A 17,237-nucleotide genomic window follows, 5' to 3' on the forward strand; every position below is an offset into this window, starting at 1 on the left:
CAATTTGACAAAACAAGACTTTTGAAGACTTGGTCCACTACATCCGTTTCTCACTACTTTCTGGCATTTGACATTGATTAATGTAAAAGAAACAACTAGCAGCCTAGTCCCTTCATATTTACACCCGATGATTGGAAGCATTTCGATCATTGGACACAACTACTACACAAAAATGTTAAAGAAAGGCAACTGGACTTGTAGTCCTTTAGAGCTGAAGACGTCTTCAAGAAACTCTACAAGCCCAGTTGCCATTCTTTGACGTTTCTGGATATAGCTTGACCTGGATGATTGAAAACCTTCACAGATGTAAGAAACTACTGTTTGTCTGTGGACACTCTCTACAAAGAACTACTACTATTGGTACGATATTGGTGTCTTAAAATGGTCAATACAGTTCAAACTCTAAGTCCGTGTACTGCTCGGAGTTTGAACAAGGGATTATAAACGAGGATAGCAGTGAGGATGGCACAGCATCTCGTCCGTGGACTCTCTTTTTTTATTATTTTGTTTCATTTTGTTGTTCAACACTTTGTCTCTTTATCTCTTTGCTCATGAAATTCAAGTATGCCCTGGAGTGCAGAAATCCCGAGACCGCATGACCCTGATCTGTGCAATTCTGCATAAAGCATGAGCTGCACAGCTGCTGCTGCAAGAATATGAGGGAACGTTCTTGTTTCCGTGGCCTGCGCCGGTGACCTCCGATTTGTTCACTAGCACGTCATGCGAAGCAGCTCCACACAGATTTGCTCGGATGGGAGGGCCTTTGGACAATGAGGACGTGGTCACGAAGGAGGTACTGAACACGTGTTGGTAATTTGGATCATGGAGACTTAACAGCGTGAAAGTAATTTTGGGGCTGGACGAGACATAAACTTGTATCAAATCCCATTATATCCTCCGTCGCATCACAATACGTCCTGTCACATCGCATCTCGTCAGCGTTAAGAGCGTCTGTCTGGTTCCTCCACTTCTCCCCATGCTCCCCCCCCCCCCCCCCCCCCCCACACACTCACTGAGCAGGAGTAATAAGGACGAACAACCGTCCTCCGGGGGTGGTACTACTTCACAGTCTACACGCAAACACACTACTCGAGCTGCCTCTGCTAATTCAAAAGCAGCATGCAGAAATCCATGACGTGCATGTAACAAATAAAGGGAAATGATGTTGTGTAGGCCGTGCATTGAATGAATGATAAAACAACCTGCCTTTTATATTTCTCACAGCCTTTATCGCACTGCAGCTCTTTTTGAACCAGATTTGAAAGGGTTCACCTTCTTTTAGCAGGAATGAGCATTTCTTAAAATCTCAAGGAAGAGTAAGAAAATGAAACTCTTTTAATTTATATTTATCTAGCAGTAAAACATATGGCTTACAGGCAAAGCTACAAATTTCACTTATGTATTGCACAAAGTACTGACACTTTCAGCAAACAATACTTTTCTTTTTGTTGTTTTCCAGGGCAGACACTTGCCCTACTTTGGTTTGGATATGTGTGCATGCTCCCAGTTTTAAAAACGTATTGATCTTGCCCTTGTTTGTAGGGGAAACAATATTCCACGGCAGAGAGGAAGACACATTTCCGCTGCTTACTTCTATCAAATGTCACAGTAAAATTTAACTCTTCTCCGACTTCTTTTACACTACGTGGAGAATACAAGCCAACTTACTGCAGCTGCACTTTAAAGCACTATATAAATCAATCCACCTTTATGATCAGTGGGAAAGTTTTTGCAGACTAACTAAATGCAAGTGAGGTTAATCACATTTTGTATTTTATTATTCAAATTAACTGCCATTATGTTCCTTTTCTAGCTGCAGCCAAAGCTATTTATACCGCAGCACAAAGGCTTCTAGAAATACACAGAAACGCTCAAAAGGTTAATATGCTCATGTCAATACATGCCACGATTTCTAAAGGTCTTTATTTAGCAAAAAGTCTCAAGACTTCAGGAATGTTCCTGTTCTTGCCTTGTTGTGTAACTGTTTTGAGTCCTGCAGGCATAATACAATTATCCCACTGACTGATAAAAAGCTGATTTCACTTACACACAACTGATTAAATAGCAGCAGACGGTCACAAATATGCAGAATATGACACTGGTGAGAATTTTAATTTAAATGCGTACAGACGTGCACGATTTAATCAAACTTTCTTAAACAGCTTTTTTATTTTAGTAGATTTGATTTCACATCGGAGCCGTCAGACGCAGCCATCGATTAACTATCAAGCGGCGTTTCAGCATGCACGGCAGAAACCACATCTGGACGTGTGGTTTTAATGCAGCTTCAAGATTATGTAAATCATTTTAACAAGATGCTAAAAAACACTGTGTTGCTGCAATTAGTGGCACGCAAAGTAAATGCAGAGACTGCCACGCAAATCAAAAATGTAGACAGAACGTACAGAACCCACCTGGTGCTATGAAGATGGAGGCCCGTCTTCTTTATTGACAAAAACATCAGATGGCAGAGCGTCTTCCTTGAAAACAGATATACACTTCCTACGATGGTCTGGAAAATCTGAAACAATATGAAAGAAAACAAGTTCAGTTTTTTTTCCCTTTCTTGTAAAGTTTGGTAAAAATGAGAATCTACAGTTAATAAACTGATTTTTCATTCCACATCCGTCCACTGTCCAACTTTTCGGCTAATTATTAATAGATTTACTGACACATGGACAGAAAAATAGCAATATAAATTACATCCTACATTGTGTAATAAATTATATTTTAAAATGTAGTCCGACGAAAGCTTAAGACTGCAGATTTCAGTGGATAAACTGACGAGTGTCACTTGCAAATGGCAAAATTTCGCTACTCAAGCTAATTATCGTAAATTTTTAGTTGGTTAAGTTTTGTCATGTGAGAAACACTACTTTCTGGTTCTTTAAGTTTAGGAAAAAATGTAGTCAGTGTCCCTTTTAGCTTTCTAAAACAGCTTTCACAGCTATCTAGAAAGTTGATTGTTAGCCTATTACAGTGAATGCTATGACAGCAGGTGGTTGCCAATTAAGCTTTTCTGTATACCATATTATAACTGTTAAAAACAATGGCAATGACTCATGACTTCCTGAATTTAACAATTTAGCAGAAGAGGCAGCTTTAGCAAAGTTAGCTTAGCATTAAATGTAGCAAACCAAAAAAATAATAAATAATGTTGTTAAATTGTACAACTATGCTTTAAAAAAAATTAAACAAAAATCTAAAAATTTGGGACAGAATCTATTATTTACAAAAAAAACATTCTGCTATTCAAGCTCTTATTTACATTAAATGAGATCGATTTGTTTTATAGATTGATCCAACACTCATATTTACAGGATGTGTACTTTGTAACTGTGAGATATCTTCCTCGAATAACAAAATCCGGATATCGAAATTTGAAAAAAAGAAAAACTGTGACACCAATGCGCCTCCATACATTTGCACTTCTGCTTGGCTTTTTTTTTTTTTTTTAACTCTCTGCAACACTAGTCACAAAAATCAAGATAAAATGTTTTCAATTTTGCCCTAAATGGTGTTTTTATTTCTCTGAAAACAGAAGTCACCTGAATGTGAATATAGTTAAACAGTCTGGGAGGCAGTAGATGATTCGCATACCACCAAGTTCAAAGCTATCCATGTCTAGGATAGACTTCCTTTACTGATTCTGCCACAGTATCTCTTGAAACTCCCCGGCAGCACCAACACTAAAAAGCTTTACACCATTCTGTATTCAATTATGTAAGGCCGGAGAAAATATAGGACATCTCCGTAATCGAGTGTGTAGGTCTTTGTTACACTGATTAAGCTGATTAACTTTAAATGAAAGGGAAAGAAAAACGTTAGCCTCGATATAAATGTTAAGACTCTTTATATAAAAAAAGGGTCAACTTGAGCCTCAAATCACATAATAATAATACATTTTATTTAAAGAAGCGCCTTTCAAGGTACCCAAGGACACTGTACAAAGTAGGTATAGGCAAGGAACACAAAACACAAAACACCCCCAGACACAAAAACACCCCCAGACACACACAACAGTACACTGAGCACAAAGCGAGGACAGATAAAAACAGGGAAAATAAAATAAAATAAAAGAGGCGGTGTAAGTAGAGATCAGGGGGCTGACAGGTAAGCTAAGCTAAAAAGATATGTTTTTAATTGAGTTTTAAAAGTGGACATACATGTATTTTGGCGCATCACGAGTGGCAGGTCATTCCACAGTTTAGGACCTGCCACACATGGCTCAGATATTGGGGAGCGTAACACCTTTTCCTAAGTCCTCCACTTCAACGGTTGCAGCCAGCATTCACTTGGTTAATAAAAACTGACAAATCTACAAAAAGCAGCGGGTGTTAATGACGTTACGTATGTGTCAAGTGCCATTTCCCACTTCCTATACATCAACACACAGAAAAGACTGCTAAAGCACTCCAATGAATTACTGCTTTCTCTGCAAAAGACTTTAAAACGCAACAAAACACAGTTTATTGTAAAATGAATAGATTGAAGTTGGTGCTGCACATGCCGCTTGATTAAACAGTTAATCAAGTCATCAGTCCACCATTGAATGCATGGGTCACGCATACTTTTTTAGTTTTTCCACTCAGTTATATGAATTATGACAGAAAAATGTCTTTTTCAGTTGGTCGCAGTAATGTAATCACAGTCACATGATTTTGGTTAGTACGGAATTGCAACTGTACAAAGTGTCCTTCATGGTTTTGTGGTTTTCAGCCTCATCTCTGTTCATGTGAACAGCTAATTATGATGCTATCCCACCTATTAAAATCAATTTGAAATGTCTGCACATACAATAAGATCATGCGTTTTTATCAGTCTGTCATTACCACAATATGCAAATACACTCCTGATCAAAATTTTAAGACCAGTTGAAAAATTGCAAGAATTTATATTTTGCACTGTTGGATCTTTAGAAGGTTCTAAGTAGTGCTTCAAAATGCAAAAAGAAGAAATGGGAGTGAGACAAGAAAAAAATTTGAGTAAGCAATTTATTGCAAACAACCATTAAACTGAAATAGGCTGTTCATCAGCTGATCAAAAGTTTAAGACCACATCTCAAAAAAACCCCAAACCCCCCTAAAACAGAAATAAAATATTCAAAAAAGGACTCATTAATGAGTAGCTGCACCATTCGTGTTAATCACCTCAAAAATTCGTTTCGGCATGCTTGATGCTAGTGTATCCAGGAGGCTAGTGGGAATGTTGCTCCAAGTGGTGAAGATGGCTTCACAGAGGGTGTCCATTTTTGTAAACTTCCCTTGCCATCCAACCCCAAATGTTCTCAATTGGATTTAGATCAGGGGAACACGCAGGATGGTTCAAAAGAGTGATGTTATTTCTCTGGAAGAAGTCCTTTGTCAGGCGGGCATTGTGAACTGCAGCGTTGTCCTGTTGAAAAACCCAGTCATTACCACTCAGACGATGGCCTTCAGTCATGAGGGATGCCCCCTGCAACATCTCCACATAGCCAGCTGCCGTTTGACGCCTCTGCACAACCTGAAGCTCCATTGTTCCATTGAAGGAAAAAGCCTCCCAGATCATGACGGCGCCCCCTCCACTGTGCCGTTTAGAAAACATCTCAGATGGGATCTCCTTGTCATGCCAGTAACGTTGGAAGCCATCAGGACCGTCAAGTTTACATTTTTTCTCATCAGAGAATAAAACTTTCTTCCACCTTTCAATGTCCCATGTTTGGTGCTCTCGTGCAAACTCCAAACGGGCAATTTTGTGCCGTTGAAAGAGACGAGGTCTTTGAAGACGTTTTTCGTTCTTAAAACCCTTCTCTCGCAGATGCCGTCTAATGGTTATGGGACTCCAGTTGGCATCAGTGACAAGCTTAATTTGGGCCGAGGATCGCCCCGTGTCTTGACGGACAGCCAATTGGATCCTCCGGCTCAGGGCCGGTGAAATTTTTTTGGGTCTACCACTTGACTTTTATATCCCATAACCCTCAGGATCTTTTAAGAAGTTTAAAATGACTGTCTTACTGCGTCCAACCTCAGCAGCAATGGCACGCTGCGAGAGGCCTTGCTGATGCAGCTCAACAATCCGACCGCGTTCAAAGAGAGAAAGCTTTTTTGCCTTTGCCATCAGGAGGTCATGACAGTGTGGGTACCTGACAGAAAATGACACTGAATCCACATTTTTGCAAAGATTTGGGCTTTTAAAGGCTGTGGTCTTAAACTTTTGATCAGCTGATGAACAGCCTATTTCAGTTTAATGGTTGTTTGCAATAAATTGCTTACTCAATTTTTTTTCTTGTCTCACTCCCATTTCTTCTTTTTGCATTTTGAAGCACTACTTAGAACCTTCTTAAGATCCAACAGTGCAAAATGTAAATTCTTGCAATTTTTCAACTGGTCTTAAAATTTTGATCAGGAGTGTATTGCATTAAGAGAGAGCAATAGGAAAAACACAACGCACGCACAACATTGTTTGACACATGCAAAAATATTTCCGTTGGGGAGTAAACTGGACCGTGGCGGGCCGCCATAGTATTAACATTCTATGGGAAACTCTGCAATGAAGTCATGGGTTCTCTGAAGAACCTGATCCAAGCTGAATCCAGGGTGGGTGCTCTTGACATTGCTTAAAAATGTTCTGGAAGAGGATACTTTTCCAGAACAGTATGCTAGGTTGGATAGCCATTTTTTTTTTTCCATTGGAGAGAGCAGGAAGCAATCCAACAGAGACAGCCCGAGGCTGCAGCTGCAGTAACCTGCCAAAAGTATATGGCCAGGAGGGGTGAACTTCAGTGTGGGAAGATTTTTATGGATGCGGTTACTGACGTCAGCACCAGCAGCCCTGAGGAAGCCTGTGAGTGCCTTACAGTGCTCAAATGTTTTACCCTTCACTTGGACAGGGATCTGCTGGAGATTTTATTTAAGAGATTTAAGTGGAAAATACAAGTGAGATTAGCAGGACCACAAGTGTTGTTTCGTCACATAACACTAAGTTTGACCCACAGGCTAGGGTGGAGATACTTGAACAAGCGGTTTTCTTTGTTCCAGTCAAACGCTGAGCCTACCAGCAGACCAGGTTTGAATGGCCCACTTCAACGACCAAAGCCTTTTGACACGTATAGGCAGTGTGTAAGCTTTGCAAGCAAGGCAATTAAGAAGACTCAAGTTTCTCTTTCAGTAAAGAATGCGTAGAGGAATCTGATTCAGTTGATCCAATGATTTAATATATTGTAGTTATAAACATCTTATCTTGAGAGAGACAGGGAACTGTAAAGATTTGCTATACATGTCCAAAATATGATCAGGATTATGAATCAGAAGTTACATGACTGACAAAATGAGAAAGAAACAAACACCAGCACAGCTTATGTTCAATGTGAAATGAAATCCATTAGCTGCAGCTCAGTGCGGTTCCTCTGACAGGGCCTTATAAGACAAAATGGGGCCGTGTCAAATGCCTCCAGCAATGTGAATCCACGTCTGGAGCAATACCTCCCTTATATCCATCCCCTTCTATCTTGATCTGATAGTTTGCCATCTCCCATCTCCCATATTGAGAACAACACGCTCCCAGGAAAATCTTATTTCAAAAGGCGGCTATGTGAGCTTTACGGTGCAAGACAGCTCGGTTCTCTCTGCAGAAACTCATTCTGAGCAGGGAGTCTGTGCATTTCATGTAATCCCTAGAACACTTCCTGTTGTGGCCACTCCTGACGCCGGTCTCGGTTCCTCTCTCCACAGGACAGAGAGTGAATGTGAGCGTGCTGCATACTGCATGCAGCTGTGCCTACTCTCACTGGGTGCGAAGACCCCTCGGAAGCAGAAACGCTTATTATGAAGCAGGTTTCTTTTTTGTTTTGTCTCCTGGCATACTCCCTTGAACCACACGTGTCCCCTTGAGAAACGCTTCCAGAGGACTTTGATGCAATAGATTGACAGATGGAAGGAGGAAAAGGAAACGGACCTCTGTGGCAGGAAATATGCCGTCACTCATGGATGATGGCGAACCACCTCTGGCTCAGATTAGCACAAAGAACAGTGGGACGAATCAGTCAAGATTAATTTACCCACAGTCTGATGAGTTGCGTTTGGGATGCCGCACATGACAACTGGATGAAGACGTAAATGTTTGCCACTTCTGGGCAAAGGGGTGGAAACACATGGATGGTACGCTTAATTTCCTTGAGCTTTTAGCTAATTTGATTAAGAGAGTTTGAGATATCACAAGTGACACATGGATAAACAATTGTCGAGTCTATCAGCCACCTGGCCCATCAGTATTATTGTTAAAAATGCTGTTGTTGGACGATTATATTAACTCTGGATTTGTTAGATTATTAAGGCTATTTGCATTTTCAATTTCAAATACTGGATTGTATGGTAATATCAACACACTGAGATCTAAAGTAATAAGCAGTAATCTTGCTTTCAAACCTTTTATCTTGTACTGACGTTTAACTGAGAGCATTATCCACTATTACACTAATGTCATTAGCCTCGTTTTCAAAAGCCACATCACTGTACCTGCTCGGCATTAAACAGCCGACATGACTGGTGAATGCAGCAGAGCTAACGAGACAAATATCTCCACCGATCAGCCAGAGAGTCATAACCTCTGACGGGAAAGGTAATTAACATTGGTAATCTCATTACAAGGCAACAGATCCCCTGGCAAAGGTGTTCCCCGATGGCCGGCAGCACAACACAAAAGCTTCTCAAGAATGGCTTGAGTAACACGACACAGGCCCCAAGGACCCAGCCTCCAACCTCCCCAGATCCCAATCCAATCAAGAATTTGCAGGATGCGACGGAAAAAGTCCACTCCACTGAGGCACTACTCTGCTACCGACAGGACCCAAAAGATTTGTTGCCAACATCCTGGTGCCAGACAGCACAGGAGCATCTCAGAGATCCCATGTCCACGTTCATATGAACTGAAGCTGATAATGGTGGACGATTGGGACCAACAATATGTTAGACAGGTGGCTTTAATGTCCTGGCTGATTGGTGTATATACCGCAAGCTAATTACTCTGCTAGATGTGTGAGAAAGACACTTTTTGGAAAACGCTTGACGTCTTACGTCTGTGAAGGTTCTCGGTCGGTCATTCAGGTCATGGTATATCCAAAAACGATAAAGAAAGGCATCTGGATGTGTAGGTTCTATAAGTCCGGGTTCCTTTCTTTAATGTTTATGGGCATTCCAGCCTAAAAACATTTTAATACATGCTCCACTTACTATAATTGGATAAATAGTCATCCATAACAATGGTAGAAATGCCAGGGTATTTAGAGAGAGGGCAGGAAGCAGTCCAACAGAGACAGTCTGAGGCTGCAGCTGCATGAGCCTTGCAAGAGGATATGGCCAGAAAGGATGTATTGCAGTGTACGAAGATTATGTGGAAGCCCTAAGGAAGCCACAGAGTGCCTTACAGTGCTCAAAGGTTTTATCCTTCACATAAACAGAGGAAAAGACCACTAAACTGATCAGCAGGACGGAGAAGGCAGATGATAAGTGTGTGAGTAATATAACGTTTGACCCACAGGGTCACAGGTAGACACACCCTAGCCCGTAGCTAGTAGTAGTGTTGAACAAGCAGTTTTCTTAAAATATTTGCATTATCAGCATGGGAAACTAGACCCACGTGTAGTGTTCTTGAATGCATACTATTTTTCCACAATTGTGGAAATGAAAGGGGAAATAGACACTAGCGGCTTTAGTGGTGCTAACATTTGGGAACTGACACCATTAGCATGGTACAGATCACCAGCTTTTAGTCTCACAGTCCAATTTTGGTTGCATGATGGCAATAGATGAAAAATCAGTCACCAAAAAGGTGGGCTGACAGATCAGAAAACAGACAGCGACACTACAATTCTTAGGGCCACTGCTACTGGTGAGGATGTTAAAAACCACAGGTGAAATACAAAAGACACAACGCACCGTTTTGAAAACCCAGAGAGCATTACAGGCACCACAGACATCCCAGTCTCGGGACAGAGCTCGGAGGTAAAGATCTTATCAAGACTACGACTAAAAGTGTCCTGCCTCAAGTGGAAACTGTTCCATTTTGTACCATTAATAGAGGAATATAAGTTAAGCACATTTTCCATTAATTCAATCAATCTGGGAAGTTAAATCCGGTATACCACATGCTCTAAAACACAAAAACACTTAAACAAATTAGAAGCAAGAAAAGCATCATCTTTTCAATATGATAACTCCGTAGGTCATGAGGCTTCTGACCACTATCAAACCAGATTTAAGACCATCTCTAAGTCATTTTCTGTCAAATAGTGGAGGAATCGTCCTCGACTCACCGACAGATGTTTAATTCTCTGTCTGGGAGATGCATGTCTAGATCTGGTGTTCTGACCCTAATTTGATGGAGGCTGCATTAAATAAAGATGTTCTTCTCCTAAATAAGTAGAACAGAACATTCCAGCAGACGAACTAAGGGCTGCATGTGTGCGTGAGCTCACTTCAGACCTGTACATTCGGTTTTATAGACGTTCACTCAGGTGATAGCTTTTTCTCTTATCTCTTTCTGACAGACCTGTCGCACATTACAAAGGAAAGCTATTAACTCTTCAGGCACCGCACTGCTTATCTCCCACTCCATTTTTCTTCTCTTTGTGTTCAGTCCAACCAACGGTCCAAAATGCCAAAGAGTCAAGACAGTTCGAAAAGCTCCAAATGACAACGTGACGCTGGTCTATGGTGACAAATCCAAATTAAAAGAACCATACAGGTATATACAGTTTCTGATGACTACATGAATGTCATACATGTCATTTCGTTTAAATGTCTTCAGGCTAAGATACTGGCCAGTATTAGCTCATTGGGAATATCAGCAATGGTGCCTACGTTAGCAACAAGAAACTAGAGTGAAGGAATGCCAAACTAGGAATGATATTTTTTTAAATACAATTGAAAGTGTGGCCATTTGGTTGCACATAAGACATAGAGGTAGGACACACTTATAGTTTAAAACAGTGTTCTTCACCCTCATTGTGTGTAGAGACACTTTTAACATTCACGGCTCCAAAGAAGTTAGCCCTAGCCCAGCAAGTTGACGAAGCTTTTCAATTAACTACAAGACTAGGGATGTCCTGATCTGTATCGGGAGATCGGTCCAGGGATTATTATTACTATGATCGGATCAAATCAGGGTTCAGCCAAGTCTGATCTTTTGGAGTCATTTGTTTTAGGTCTGCCATGAACAAAAGCACCTCCCTGTAGCATCAAAACTTCTTCTTCGTCTTCTGTTTTAATGGCGGTTGGCTATCGTCAAAAGATGCCAAAGAAACAAAGAAGAAGACGATAACTTCTCTGTTAGGTGAGGTGGTAGTAGGAGATTGTCATTTAGTACTATGCTGCACCGAAACAACAACAACAACAACTCCTGGAGACAACGCGTCATGGCGTTGGATGACCAGCCCATTTCTGGAGTAGAAAACACAGGTTTTCTGGAGCCAAGATACGAGCTACCCTCTTGACACCACATGAACTTTGACGGCGCCATTTATTGGACTTAATTCAGTCGCAAGGTGCACACGTGATCTGGGAAGATACATGTAAGATAAGAAGCAAAGCCTTTATGAATCTTCAGGCGAGTACATTTTGTATAATTAAGATCGGCTCAGGACTCGGATCGGCTGATACTCAATATTAAAAAGTCGGTACCTCAAAAAACGTGACAGTGAGATCCCTATACAAGACCCTCAAAAAAAAGTTCTTGGGGAACTCGTTATTGGGCATAACGTGACAAATTCCTGGTTTGCCAGTTGTGTTTAGTCAGTTGGCCATGTGTTTAGACCTGTCTGTCTCTCCAACGGCCCAAAAAAGTGCTTTGTTAGCCCCCAGATTTACCTTTTGCAGGGCTTCTGAAGGCTTGTGTAACGTCTTTGCTGTTTAACAATGGAGGAAATAAGATACAACCGAACGTGTGACCTGACGCCGAACGTACAAAAAGCGGGGACAAAATCATCCATCAAGCTGTCAGCTGACGTTAAGCTTCAAAGAGCCGAGACTGGTGAGACAAGCTACACAAGTCTGGGATTTACTCCCCGCTTTAATGGAAACTTTTCCCTCCTCTATAGGAACAGACTAATATTTGGACACACTGCAAATTATCATCAGCAGAGCTTCATCTTTCTGAAAGGCTTCTGTTCCCCGCAATCACGCTTCGTCATGCCAGCACAAAGGAAGGGTACATCGGAGGAAATGATACCGATAACGCTATCAGTAGAGATGACAGAGAATGAAGGAAATTTAATTTTAAAAAGGTTCTAGCAAACGGAGGAGAGCAATGCTGAAATGAAACGTGATATATGAACAGCCACTGTCTTCTTCTACTTCATAATCTGCTGCAGAGACTTCCTTAAAATGTATACTGAGTTTAAATTCTTGGCTTTTATTTAAATTCTTGGTTGAAATCCAGGTTGAAAACTGATGCATTCATTCATATTCAATCGAATATTCGGCCACCAAAAAATTTCGGCCGAAACTTGGCCCAAAAGTGGATTTGCGGTTTTCGGCCGAAAGACTTTTATTACCGAAACAACACGGCCGAAACAGGATGTTGTGATGACGCAAGCAACAACCGCAGCCAGCACGGGCATGTCTGCTGTGTGGACGTATTTCAATATATAAAGTATTATATATATGGGCTGCGGGCTCCATTTTCGGTTTTCGGTTTCGTCCAAGAATTTTCATTTCGGTGCATCCCTACAATTTACAACAGGGAAGATTCATTGGTTCACACTGAAGCATTCGGGTTTTGGGGAGTATTGGACTTTTGTGGGGAACATATTACTTGGGGACATGACTCCTTTTAACATTTATATGCTGTAACACTAAAAATCCATACTACTTCCCCTATGTTGATATGCTCAAATATTAGCCACAGAAGAAGAATCTGACTTCTTGAGCTAATTTCCTCAGAAGTCTTTGTTGAAACAACTCCAAAAGGATCCAAGAAAAGTGTGTGAGGGGTAAATTAGGGTACTGACTCAACAGCGTACTCCAAGCCCCTCCCATTACTCTACATCTGTTTGACACGAGCAGGCCGTGGGACCTTGGGGCACTGGCCAGCGGGCCTGGTTATGTAACCAATGTCAGACACACACTGAGGCAGAAGGGTGAGGAAGGGGGTTGGTGAGCACTGGTTTTCTTTCCTGTCTCTCACTTCCTCCTCCCCCTCCACCCCTCCCTACACTCTCTATACATTAAGCCTCAGCCACGGAAAACCAGGACGCTGGCCTTGCAGCACGGGAGAGAGGGAGGTGGGAGGGGCGGGTGGGGGGCGTCAAAAGAGGTCACGTCTGGCTGCTGGCAGAGATTAAGGCTTATGTATATGTACACATACGCTGTGTGTTTTACACGGGCCCTTCTTTGCTTTGTGAGTCATTCCAATGGCATTTTCAATGTCACGTCTTTAAGAGATCTAACAAATGTTTCATTCTTTAATTGTTTTCAATGTATGAAACCTTCCCAGCTGGCGTGTAGCTGAAAAACATATATACGTACCGCATGTTTTGAATTATTTATCTTCATTCCGTAACTATTGATGTTTCCTTTTGCTTCCCAGAAAGAAAAAAAAAAACATACAGGGAGGATCTCACAAAGATCTTTCTAAGGTTGCCATAAACTAATAAAAAATCACCAGCTATCTATATTCATAACTGGGTTACCAGGGCAACACAGCGGCAGCAAGACTTTCCTGTGCAATTTTACGAAGGGCTGGCTTTTGCACTTTAGGGAAATATTGTATAGTAGTCAGTTTTAGTGCGTTCCTGTTTCACACACAGTAAACTGTGACAACTTGATGGAAGCGTTTGAAGATCTTGCATGCCGACGTCGACCAAATCGGAGGATTTTATGGTACGGACGCAACAAATGGACATGAAAGAAGTAATGGTAAGAAAGTGCAACTGTAAAGTCGCCTCACGTTTCCTCTATCCAGACCAAAAAGTTGCACTTGAACACACCGCATTAGCTAGCACATACATCCTGCACCTGTGTAACAGGAAATAACTCATCATACCAGCAGGTGGCAGTAGATTGTATTTCGTTAGCCTCATAGCATAATTGCCTTAGTCATATTTTAACGTTTTCAGAAAACAAGAAAAAATAAAAATCTTTTGCAAGCACATTTTATTGATATTGTAACAGCGGCCAAAAAATGACTTGGGAAATTATGCTATGAGGCTAACGATTTGTAATTCAGTTAACTGGACGTGTTGCTTCAACAGAGCTGTCCTCTCCTGAATCACACTGATCTATTGGCCTACAGTTTTATTGACTGTGAAAGATCCATGTTGTGAGAAGTAAGGCGAAGATAAAAAAAAAAAAAAAAATGCCTGTTTGGAAAAAAAGCCACCGACAGGGTTCATAGTAGTGGCAATGGCAGGATGTGGCGCAACAAATAGGCCACAGATTTTCAGACACCAGCAAACGACCGACAGTCAGTTCTTAATGCAAAGAGTACAAGTGTGAAAAGCATTCACGTCAGTTCTGGCGGAGGAGCATTATATGCTTACAGATTAAATGTGGAGAGACAGTGTACGATGCAAATGAGCCACAGTTTCTACAACAGTTTTGTCTAAGGATGTCCCGATCAGCGCCGGGCCAGATCCAGACATTTGTAAAATGATCCGATCGGGATGGGGCTTCTGCCAAGTCAGATCTTTATCGGTGTAGCATCAAAACGTCACCTTCCTCGACGGTTTTAGACGCAAGAAGAGGAACCAAAATCACGTGACTAAACATGTCTGCTCCGGAAAACGAAGTCAGTCAGATGCAATGTGAACGTTCTGCAAAGGTGGTAGTACGAGACTGTCGTTTAACACTACCAACTTGATTCACCACTGAGAAAACAAATCACACGACTGAAGGCTGCTGCAAAACAACCAAAACAAACACCGAACGCTATATTTAAAAGAAAAGTTTCTTGGAGACGGCGTCAAGGTGAAAAATATCCCAAAGAGAGTTATGGAGTTTATGACGTTGGATGACCAGAACACGGGTTTTCTGGAGCCAAGGTATGAGCTACCCTCTCCACTCTACGTCAACTTTGACAGAAATATCTGTTGGATTTAATCCAGTCGCACGCATGATTGGGAAAAATACAAGATAAGAAAAGCTTTTATGAATCTCCAGGGGAGGGCGGTTTGTTTATTTAAGATCTACCACTAGTAGATCAAACAAGAAGTCTGAGGGTTGCCCTAGGTCATTCATTCACCCAAAGCCAAGGTGTCTCAAACTATGGATAGGAGTCCAAAATAAGAACTAATGTTTGATTGGTCCAAGAATACAGCAAAACAATCCTGGAAGCCTTGCACCAACCACACACACAATCAATAGCAGACTTCTGGCATTGTGTGTAACTTAATACATGACATGATAGACATACACAAAACCCCTCCCCTTATAGGGGCAGCTATGGGCTGGGAGCCACATTTCATATCCCATATCTCTGTGACTCACGCATGATTCGTACTCACGCACGCTTTGGCACACTTTTACGCACAAAAAAAAGACGGACCTACTTTCTGGATATGCCACAGCCGAGGAATGCGAGCAGAGGCAGTAAATCACGCGGCGGGAGGCCCACATATTTGTATATCCATATACAGCACAGCACGTACACCACGCTGCCTACACGCCGACAGCGTCCCCGCACCTTTTCCTCGCGGCGCAGAATGTAGGTTAACAGGTTTCTGATTGCAGCGATCGCACAACGTTAGGGGCAGCGGAGGAAGCGCATGGTCTCCATGTAGGTCACATACGGTCTCACCGTGGGACAGAGGGGGGACGTTACACGGCTGCAGAGCGTTGGCTTCTTCCCCTGCATTAACCTATAGGTAGAGTACAGTAAGCAGGCCGGCGCAGCGCCCGGGTTGACGTGAGGACAGCACTCACCTTGCACGGCCGTCCCCGAGAAGCGGCGGTCCCCGCATTTCGCTCCAAATAATAAATCGCCACAGGCATTCCACCACCGCTACATCTCTTATTAAAACGCCTCTCGTAGCGTAAACAGAAAAGCCCGGCGAACGCGGAACAGCAGCGCAACGAGAGAGTGAAAGAAGCAGAACAAACACGGGAGAAATAAAAAGCAGTTTTACCGTCAGCTAATGCCTCTCTCTCTCTCTCCCTCCCCCGGTGTTAGCCTCCCCTTTCAATCCGCTATCAGGTGCGTGGAGACGGGAGAGCCGCGTCCGCCGCCCGGGACTGCCAAAGTCATGGCCACGGTCTGCAGAGGGAACTCTACAGTGTTTACTAGCTCTCTATGCTCGGTCCTCCCCCATGCCTGTACAGTACGAGTGAATGCGGGTCAGGAGGAGCTGAGAGGACCCGCCGGCAACGATTCATTACCAGGCTCCGCAGCGCCTCCGTCGGCCGGGGAGGATCACTGCAGCGGAGCGGTTACATAATACAGGCAACCTGGAGGATTAGATGTTGTTAGCGACGCAAATGTATGGGAGCCATAGAAGGCAAAAAATATTCACGTTATTCTTGCCCAAAGAAGAGTATTAAATTATTATTATTATACTTTATTTATTATACATGGTATACAAAATGCATTATAGCTGATAAAACTTTAAATGTATGCAGTCTACAAACCACCATAAATTTATAAAGGATAATGTAAAAAAAAACAGCAAATATCATTCTTACCTAAAGAACAGTGTTTGCATTTTATGTATTATAAATTTATAACACAAAAAATTCCTGTGTCATGTCTGGTGTGTATGGTAGCCACTGACATAAAAAACAAAACAAAAAAAACTACAGTAACAAAAAAAATCTTATCTAAAGAGCAGTATTGAATTATTATTATTTAATTTATGTATTATTTATATATAGTATAAAACATTGTTTTTCAACCACTGTGCCGTGGCACACTAGTGTGTCGTGAGAGATCTTCAGGTGTGCCGTGGGAAATTATCCACCTAATTGATCTAAAATACATTTTTTGAAAACAAATTAATTATTATCTGCAAATAATATGCCATTGTCAAGTGTCTGTGTATATATATCTGTCTGTATAGATATATAAAATACTTTTTTCTTTGTGTTTATTTGATTCCTATTCAAGACACTTTGACAAGAATGACTTTATATTGTCAATATAGGCTACAGAGTTTCATTTTTTTAACATTTTCGGTTGGTGGTGTGCCTTGTGATTTTTTCAATGAAAAAAAAAAATGTACTTTGGCTCAAGAAAGGTTGAAAAACACTGGTATAAAATATGTGAACAGTGGA

The 17,237-nt window shown here is 41.7% G+C and overlaps 1 protein-coding gene across 1 annotated transcript in view; it reads right to left on the minus strand.

Annotated features, from left to right (window-relative positions):
• The window catches only part of LOC311506934 (thyroid hormone receptor alpha), an 87,289-nt gene extending 70,560 nt beyond the window's left edge, over nucleotides 1-16,729 (minus strand). The window contains exons 1-2 of the mRNA XM_084571089.1: nucleotides 16,097-16,729; nucleotides 2,415-2,521 (exon numbers count right to left, since the gene is read on the minus strand). The gene's annotated coding sequence lies outside the window, so the exon portion shown is untranslated. The remainder of the gene's footprint in view (nucleotides 1-2,414; nucleotides 2,522-16,096) is intronic.
• Between the last annotated feature and the right edge of the window lie 508 nt (nucleotides 16,730-17,237).

The sequence above is a fragment of the Chelon labrosus genome (assembly GCF_963514085.1).
Source record: "Chelon labrosus genome assembly, chromosome: 21".
NCBI classification, from domain to species: domain Eukaryota; kingdom Metazoa; phylum Chordata; class Actinopteri; order Mugiliformes; family Mugilidae; genus Chelon; species Chelon labrosus.